The sequence below is a fragment of the Mesocricetus auratus genome, unplaced genomic scaffold (genome assembly GCF_017639785.1).
Source record: "Mesocricetus auratus isolate SY011 unplaced genomic scaffold, BCM_Maur_2.0 Super-Scaffold_15014, whole genome shotgun sequence".
Taxonomy (NCBI): domain Eukaryota; kingdom Metazoa; phylum Chordata; class Mammalia; order Rodentia; family Cricetidae; genus Mesocricetus; species Mesocricetus auratus.
Genome location: NW_024429186.1, coordinates 11,122,388 through 11,131,872, shown reverse-complemented (window position 1 = coordinate 11,131,872; position 9,485 = coordinate 11,122,388). Strand labels below are relative to the sequence as shown.

At 53.9% G+C, this 9,485-nt stretch overlaps 1 long non-coding RNA gene across 1 annotated transcript; it reads right to left on the bottom strand.

The window, feature by feature from the left end:
• Nucleotides 1–1,930: 1,930 nt before the first annotated feature.
• On the bottom strand, nucleotides 1,931–9,219 carry LOC121139246. Its single transcript, XR_005876143.1, has 4 exons — nucleotides 9,113–9,219; nucleotides 7,587–8,011; nucleotides 5,702–5,868; nucleotides 1,931–2,282 (listed from the first exon to the last, which is right to left on the bottom strand). It is a non-coding gene; the product is annotated as an uncharacterized LOC121139246 (long non-coding RNA).
• Nucleotides 9,220–9,485: the final 266 nt, after the last annotated feature.

Here is a 9,485-nt window from a genome sequence, read left to right as displayed (position 1 = left end):
CAGTCCAGTCTTGGAAATGCCCAGCAGCAGAGGTAGAAGAACTAGGACGGGTCTCCACACACACACACACACACACACACACACACACACACACACACACACACACACACACACACGCATGTACGTTTGCTCCCACGTCAAAAACAGGCAGGGGCAGGAGGAAAGTGTAGCTCAGAACAAGCCTCGACTGGACTTTGAGAACCAGAGGCTCCCTCTCCTGCCCAGAAGAAGGGCTGACATCTGCTGTGGCTTTGTGAAGACACAGTGTGCTCACAACCCCACAATCCCATCCTGGGAGCCTGAGGGAGAGCTGGTGGAGATGGTGGACAGCCTCCAGGAAGCACCATGCTGGTGTAGCTCCTGCAGTGGAGTGGGCACACTGATGTTGAGCTGCACTAAGAAGGGACCTATTCCCGGGGGAGGGGTGCGCGGCTCCATTTCCATCTCCCAACCAATGTGCGCAGAAAAGTGCACCCTCAGCCCTGAGGGCTGCACATAACCTCCCAGCTGATGTCCCCCTCCCGGTGGATGACCACTCCACCAGGACACTAACAGCTCCCCAGCTCCCGCAGGAGCCTGGCCTGTGCTTCCTGTGGAGCTTAGTCCAGCTGCTGCTTCTAGGTGGACCCTGGCCACAGGGCTCTCTACCGCACAGCAGCAGCTCATAGGAACCCCCCGCCCCCGCCCCAGGAACACCTCTGGCCAGAGAAGATGGTGCTGAAATAGTACACACCTTGCCCAGCTGAATGGGGTGGCCTGGGGATGGGGGAGACAAGGGCTGGTGGCTGGTAACCCAGCCAAGCACAAGGGAGTCCTGACGCTAGTTCATTTGACAAATGCTGCTACGACTCAAGGTTTAAATCCGTGATTTAAGCGGAGCTGTCAGATGTGAGGACACACATTAGCAGGGAGCTGAGTGACCAGGTCCCCTATGTGGATCACTGGGTCAGAAACAGGCGTGTTTAAGGCAGGCTTGGCTGAGATGTGCAAGCTCAGATATCAGGGTGACAAAGTCGTGATTCCCCACACCATGGCCAAGTTCCCCATCCTCAGCATAGGCCATGACTGTATGATTGGCAAGCCTGCCAAGGTCTTGACTGCTCCCCCCTCCCCCACTTCTGGGCAGCAGGGGCATTTTCAAGGCTGGACTTGGTCGTGTGCAACTCAGCTTTCTGGTTGGATTATTCCCCTGGGACAAATTCCCAGAAGTGAGATTCCCCAGTGGAAGGACAGCTGTCTTCCCGCCGCTCACTGGAATCCCTCAGAGTCCCCCCTGTCCTGGGATGAGGCTCCAGCCTCCAGGAGCAGCAGCTAATCCTGCCCGGCACTTCCGGAGGAAGATGACAGATCTGGCCCTTTCCTGTAGGAGCTAATTAGCGGCCCAACGCGTCTATGGCTGTCAGAGCGATGAGCGCCCAGGTGACTCAATGTCATTTTTCTGGGGCCCGCCTGGATTGCTCAGCCATCCGGTGATGAATTTTTCTTCTTGGAGGTGGCAGAAAGCAGGAAGGCTGTCCTGCAGTCCCCAGGGAAGCGGGGCTGGCTGTCCGCAGCTTCGGGGCGGGCAGGAAGGAGGCTGAAGGCCGGGCGGCAGATAATCCCTCAGTCCTTTTAGACAACAAAGGGTTGCTGCCTCCCCGCCCCCACCCCGGCCCCTCTGACCGGCTGGACCAGAATGCCAGGCAGAGGGTTAAGGAGGCCCAGACCTCCCACCCAACTCCTCACCCCAGCTCAGGATCCCGGCTAGATCCCAGGGCAGAGAAGCATGGTGGGGAAATGGGGTATGCAGGCCTCTCCCAGAGGCAGCCCCTTCTTCCAATCACCGGAACCGTTTTTTGGGTGACCACTATTTGGGAAGGGTGCCCCACAAAGGGAGCACTGAGGGAAGGAAGAGAACGCAGGGAAGGCCCTGGCCTCCCGGTCTCCAACAGAAGGGGGTGGAGTTCTCGTTATTCCTGGTCCCTGGACAGCTGCCTGGATGTGAGGCTGATTGGCTCCCTTTACCTGCTGAGGAGGAGACAGCAGGGCCTGAGGTGGGTGGGCACCCTCCAAGGCCACCTACAGAGTGCCTTGGGTGTATGTGCCCCTGAAAGCAGGGACAGGTGAACCCCGAAAGGCTAATGTTGGAGCCAGGCCCAGCATGCACCTCTCATGAGACTTGAGCCAGGGTCTGCCTTTCCAGAGAGGAGGTTTTCCTGCTCCTGGGGATGAAGGGCAAAGGCAGGAAGGGCTGGCTGTAGGCACAGTGTCCACTCTCGTCTGGATTAAAGCCCTCTTCATACCTGAGGAAAAGGAGACACAGGCTCTCAGCTCGCCTGGAGAGCTGAAGGTGGGGGACTCCCTTCCCCTCGCCTCCTGGGGCTACACCACTTAACTAAGTGCCTGCTCTGTGTCTTGTCCTCACTTCCTGTCTACCCTCATCCTGTCCTGCCAACCATTGCGGTCTATCCCAAGCACAGACAGCTTCCATCCATTCCCTTTCATAGAAGGGGATTTGTCCACTGCCCATGCAAAACTACTCTCACCTGGAGGTGGCCCTCTTTGGTCTGGGGGCAGCTGGAACAGTCATACTTGGGTGGACTGGGGGCTTTCTGTGGGTGGAGCCAATGCCAGCAGATAAGAGCCGCATGGCAGGCAGCCTTCTAGTCTAGTTGAGAGACACTGAATGCCTCTCCAAGGAGTCTCAGCCACAAGCCCAGTTAATTCGGGGCACCCATCCAGGACCCACTGACCGCAGACATTCTCCCAGAGCTATCTTTTTAAACATTTAAAAAACACTTGTATGGTGGGGGAGGGGAGCAAGCAGGCCCGTGTTGCCGGAATCGTTTCTCCCACGTGTGCGCGCTTCAAGATTGGAGCTCAATGGTCAGTCAGGTTTGGCGGCAAGCGCCCTTACCCACCACGCCATCTCGCTGGTCCCCATTCTTAGACCTTGTATGACTCAGAACACAAGTCTCAAGAGAGTCACCTTCTAGAGTCACCTTCTACAGACGATCTGGAAAGGCGGGGAGAGCCTTGGTGTCCAGATCCAGGTCAATCTGGTTCCTCCCACACAAGGCCATTGCTTCTATGAGTCCCCTCTTCTCTTCCTGGAAAGGGAATGCAGCCCTGGGGCCCTGCCCGTGGCACCTCCAATAAGCAAGCCTTCTGCCACTCCTGCAGGCTGCCTGACTGAACCGGGCAGGCCTGCAGGCAGGGCTGTGACCTCAGAGTCCCTCCTACTGTAGGTCACTCTGGGTCACTCTGTCCAGGGGTCATGACCTCTTCCAAATGCCCAGTTTCCATTCTGCCTAAAGGGCAGCATGAACAGCCTACTTCCGGGTGGCTGCTGTCTGTCTCTGCCATTGCTTGCAGACTCCTGGCTGACTCTATACCGAGACACTGGTTTACAAAGTCCTTCCTGGTGCCTCTTTTTACTTGTCAGGCTCCCAAACCACGGTCAACAATGTACTACACTGGCCCTATTAGTCTGCCCATCTGCCTGGTCTACCTTCTATCCCAGAGTCCAGGACTGGGCCCCTGCAGAGGCATTGCTATAGTGTTTAAAGGGCCCAAGAGCCAGATCAGTCAGACTCCAGCCAACGATCCCATCTCCCTGAGGTCACAGTTTCCTCTTTTATAAAACGAAGGTCCCTGGCCACCTTAAGTGTGGTGGCACAGATCACTGGCCCTGTGCATGAAGCGCTCGCCACACGGAGTGAATGATGATTTTTTTTTAAAAAGTATGATTTAGTGACACTTGTTGAAGCATGGAGAGGAAGGCTTTCCATTCAGGGCTATGCCAAAGGGTGCAGGCAGGGACTACGGCAGTGGGGTCTGACAGAGACGGAAAGAGAATTCAAACCAGCTGGCTGTAGGAAGGCGGAAGTGCATAGGTGGGAAATGGCTGGGAGGAACTTGCTGGGAGCCAAGAGGGATCTGGATAAACCGATTATTCCTAAGGACAGGGACTGGTTGACCCCTGGGGGCTGTGCTTGATGGTGATTGGATACAGAGCTCCTGCTAAACCGACTACAGATTCTTTGCTAAGGATTTGATTTTATAAGCAAGTGACAAATGAACCTAGACTAAAATAAATAAAAATCCCGGAGCCTATTACTTTGGCTGAAGTAAAGAATCTGATTGTCGCCGGGCGTTGGTGGCGCAAGCCTTTAATCCCAGCACTCAGGAGGCAGAGGCAGGCGGATCTCTGTGAGTTCGAGGCCAGCCTGGGCTACAAAGTGAGTTCCAGGACAGCCTCCAAAGCCACAGAGAAACCCTGTCTCGAAAAACCAAAAAAAAAAAAAAAAAAAAAGAATCTGATTGTCCACAAAGTTGGTCCCTACCCTCAAGTTTACTGAATTTATCACAGACCATGTGCTGCGGACACAGGGGTTTGGAGGGGGCATGAGTCAAACGGGGGAGCTAGGAGGACTTCACTGAGGGGAGTAGGATGCAGAGTCTAAACGGGGAGGTGGGTGGCGTGGAGAGGAGAGTGAGCCAGGCATGAGTTCCTGCAGCCCTGCCAGCCCTGGCCTTCCTTGTCGTTTTAATGATGGTGTGATTTAGTAGGGATGTGGGCCGCCAGAGACAGCCTCATTCTGCGTTTCCTTGGGCATCCTTTACCCTTTAAGGCAGGCTCTGAGAGCCACAATTCCTCGTGGTATGAGTCCAAGGGAATCATCGACTTGACATTCTTGAAATGAGTTCAGCACGGGAGAATTTGGGTGACTTTCGGGAAGAAGGCAAATGAGCTGAGCTGAGTTGCACTAGGATGGGCAGGAGGCAGGGACTATAGGCTTGCGACGAGCAGCTGATGCCTCCTCTCCGGGGCTGCTGTCCTAAGATTTGCCTACAGAAAGAATCTCTCAGTCTGGCCCAACATCCTCCCCAGAATTCTATTTATTTATATAAGATAGGGTCTCACTATGTAGCCCTGGCTGGCCTGTGACTCAAAGAGAACCTCCTGTCTCTGTCTCTTGCCTCTGCCTCCCAAGTGCTGGGATTAAAAGTGCAAGCCATCATATCTGTCTGCTCCCCAGAATTCTAAAATCTGTGGCCCTATTAGACACAAGGGTCTCCATTAAGATGTAAAATATGTATTTTAACAAGTACTGGGGACTGAACCTTGGGTACCATGTGTACTACTCTGAACTACAGCAGCCACCCTGTCATTTAGAAACAAAACAAAGCCAGGAGTGGTGGTGCAGGACTTGAGTCCCAGCACTCAGGGGACAGAGCCAGGTGGATCTCTGTGAGTTTGAGGCCAGCCTGGTCTACAGAGCAAGTTCCAAGACAGCCAGAGCTGATACACAGAGAAACTCTTGTCTCGAAAAGCCCCCAAATAAACCAAACAAAACAACAGGGTCTCATGTAGCTCAGGCTGGCCTCAAACTCTGATCAGCCACCAATGATCTTGCTCCGCCTCCATTTCCCAACTGCTAAGATTACTTACAGACCCGTGTCACCATGCCTGGCCCGAAGCTGTAAATATTATGAAAAGACTGAAATGTAAATAGTTTGTCTGGGGAAAGAAGCATTTTGCTTTCTTGAGTGGAACTAAGAAGGAACCCAATCTCTCTTACAGTCTTCTGGTCTACCAGGCGACCTGACTGGGGTGGAAACTCTCAGCCCTCCAGGTAAGAGTGGAAATGCAAAGGGCAGAGGCTGCCAAGTGCTGGCAGAGTCAAGACCTGGACCAGAGCCAACTCTCCACACTCACCCAGCCCAGGCACCCAGCCACTCCTCTGTGGCTTGTGGCTCCCTGGAATCTGACTTGACGTGATACAAGCGTCTTGGGACACTGGGACTCAGCTGGGCAACTCCTGTGTGACTTGAGCAACCGCTTCAGGTTTATTCCTTCTGGCCTCTGTAGTTGGTGACATTAGCCTAGGTTGTGACGGGGACAGAAGGACAAATGTGAAGCTACGAGCCAGTACCTTGGGCAGAACTCACACAGGAGTGATGAACGGGTGTTTTTGTTTCCTCAGCCCCACTTGGGCCCTTACAGCCTCTGTCCCCCTCTGAGTGGTGCCCCAGCCCTTTGGCAGCACTAGGAACCAGCTGCCTCTTCCCTGTCTCCCTTGCCTGAGATCTGACAGGAGGCAGACCGTGGTAGGTGTCTCTGCAGGCCCCGAATTCTCTCATCTTCCTCTACCTCAGCTCCTCAGCTCACTCATTCCGAGGCCAAATCCAGAATTTCTGAATAAATCTCCGACCCGTGCCCCTCTCAAGCCGAAAGCATATCCCCACCAGTCACCCCAACTCTTGGATTCCATCTTGATGGGGAACCGTCTAGAGCAGTAATTAGCATCTGACCTGATGGAAATTGCAGTGTGCCTCACGGAGAAAATGGGACGGCCACTGGCCTTCACTGTCATCAGGGGAAATGAAAACACTTGTCTGTCTGGGATAGGCCAGTCAGGTGTGGCTTCAGGAACCTGTAATTACAAGTTCCTTGGGGATGCTGGGTGGGGTCCTCTGAAAAGCATGTGCTGCTGTGAACCTGACTTCCTGGGCAGTAGCTCAGGCCCATCCTGGACTGTTTCCAGATTTGTCCATGAAGGCTAGGCTACCCATCACTCTGCCTGCTGCCACTCTGCTAGAGGCCTCATTCCACTTTGGAGATGGGGAAACTGAGAGGCACTGAGGGGCAGACACTGGTTTAATGTACACAGGTCATGGTGGCCAGGATGTTGCCTTTGGATTTGCCATGGGTACGGTCCACCATGGAAGAAAAGGCAAGGTGGCAAGATCCTAGAGCAGCTGGCCACACGGCATCCATGATGAGAAAGCAGAGAGCAGTGGATGCTGGCACTCAAAGCACGTCCCTTTAACGCTGTCCAGGGCCCCAGTGCAAGGCATGGGGCTGCCTAGTTTTATTGTAGGATTTCCCACTGCAATTAACATAAAGTAATCCCTCAGAGGGCAGACTGCCGGCTAATCTAGTCCAGATAATCCCTCCAGGAGTGTCTGGAGTCTATCTCCTTGGCGATTCTAGAGCCTGTCAAGTTGACGGACTAACCATCAGACAAGACTTCACAGCCTCCTAGTGCAGAGTTGGTATCCTGCCCATCATGCCAAACTGCCTTCCACGCCATTACTATTATCCACTGGAATCCCCTGAACAATGGCTAGTGTGGGTATGCTGGCTGGTCCATCAGCTTGCCACAAGCTAGAGCTGTTTAAAAAGAGAGCGCCTCAATTGAGAAAATGCCCCCATAAGGTCCAGCCTGTAAGACGTGCATTATCTTTCCCTTCCTTCCTTCCTTCTTTCCTTCCTTCCTTTCTCTCTTTATCTCTGTCTTTTTTTTTTTTTTTTGAGAAAGAGTTCCTCTGTGTAGCCTTAGTCGCGCTGGTACTCACTCTGTAGAGCAGACTAGCCCACCCACAATGCACTGAGCCCTCCCACATCTCTCTCTCTCTCTCTCTCTCTCTGTCTCTCTCTCTCTGTCTCTCTCTCTCTCTCTCTCTCTCTCTCTCTCTCTCTCTCACACACACACACACACACACACACACACACACACACACACACACGAGAAAGAGACAGAGACAGAGACAAAGACAGACAGAGAGAAAGTCTGTACCCAAAGCCTAGGCCTACTAACTTTTCCGATGCCCCTGGGCCAGTGACTTCTGTTGCTTGGCCTCATACTATACAGCTCATGAGTTGGGCCTGTGTCTGGCCCAAGTCAGGACTCCACAGCGTCTGTTATCCCTCCAGGGACAATCAGTGGCACTGTCTGTCCTTCCCAATGCTGGAAGGAAAAAAATGGATTATAGAGAAATGACTACAGACTAATTTGGCAGCTGCTTTGACCCAGGATGGATGGCCTCAAGGGTGTTAAATGTGCAGCTGCTGTGACTACACAGTCCTAAGGCCCCGCAAGCATTTGTGGCTGATAAAGCCAGTGGTCTGTGGGCTATGAGGGTATAGGCTTCCTAGTTCCCAGGTCCAGAGGCCATGGGCTCTGTCTTCTCTGTTCCTTCAGGAGTTCTCACTTCATCTTCCTCTGGTCTCTCCTGCCAGCTCCTACCACAGAAAACAGATGGAGACCTCTTAAGACTCATCCCAGGCCTCTGGGACACTGTCCTACCAGCTTCCCCTTCTCTGGGCCTGGAGGTCAAAGTCCCAGTCATAGAACCAGGTAATCTGCTAGTGGCTGCAACATCCCAGGACTGGCCCCTCGAGGTCCCAACAGGACAGGAGCCTTGGATGAGTTTGGAGCTGGGGGCAGAGAAAGTCATTCTCCTGCTGCAGTCACAGTTATGGCTTCTGAGCACTTAACAGCAGCCAAAAGTCCCCTTCCCATTGCTCAGAAATACCTTCCCTTGGTCCCTCCATTGGCCACAGGTACAAACAGTTCTTGTCTCAGGCCCACTCTCTGGAGCCCTCCCCTCCCCACAGGCCAAGCAGTGTCCTCCAAGAGCACCTGGGCCAAGGCAGCAGCGGCAGTGAGTGCAGTTAGGGCTGAATTGAAAGGAAGCAGACAGGGCTTCAGTGTCTCTGAGGTCAAGCTGGGCTTTGGGGAGGAGACTGGAGGCACTCAGGAGGACAGGCTGCCCCCAATTCTGTAGGCAGAGGTGGGAAAGCTGCCAGACTGTGCCGTCCTAGAGGAAGATGGATGGGCAGAGTGGAGGCCATGAGAGGTAGCTGAGACTGTCTGGGTGACAAGCCCTAGGTGAGCTGAGGCTCGGGAGATGCCAGCCTAGCACAGTCTTGCAGGGGGAGTTGTGTAAGCAGGCAGAGCCCAGGTCTCCAGGCAGTGTGTGCAATCCCCAGGTATTGAGGACACGGCACAGGATGGGATGGGATGGGATGGGGCAGGGAGGCCGATCATGGGTTTGTTTGGAGACAGTTTCCTGTATTACATAAAAACAACTGTACGAAGAACGAACAACTGCTTCCCTCTTCAGGAGAGCTGAGTGGGAGTGCAGGTGTTCCCAACTTCTTGGCTCCAAACTTCCCGATTATCCATCCACACCCCCCTCCCTTCTGCTCCCCCACACCCCTGCCACGTGCCCCACCTCTGCCTTCTGATTGCCATTTCTGAGGCTGCAGCATCTAATGGGTCCCCTTTAACTTCCCTCCTTTCTGAGCCTCCGTCTCCCTGCAGTTATGGAGTGCTCATACCTGCCCGACCGCTGTGGAGGGTAGCAGGAGGGAGCAGGTGCTTCCCAGATGCAGATCCTGGGGAGAGGAGTCCTCCTTTCTCCTCTGTTTGTCCTGGCCACTTCTGGACTGTAGCTTGGTTACCAGCGAGGCCAGGTGACACCAAGGAGCCCCCTAGTGGCCTGAGGAGTTGCTGCAGCCGGTTGTCCCAGCCTGCCAGCTTCCTGGCCTCTGCAGACAAAGGACCTTTGCTTTACACAGATAGACACCTAGTGTTGTCAGGCCACTTAGCACTTATTATTCTGTGAAATGGGCAAGAAGCAGAACACAAACATCACCTGGATAGGGATTTTTTTGGAAGGGAGGCACTGAGACAGGGTCTCCACATAGCTCA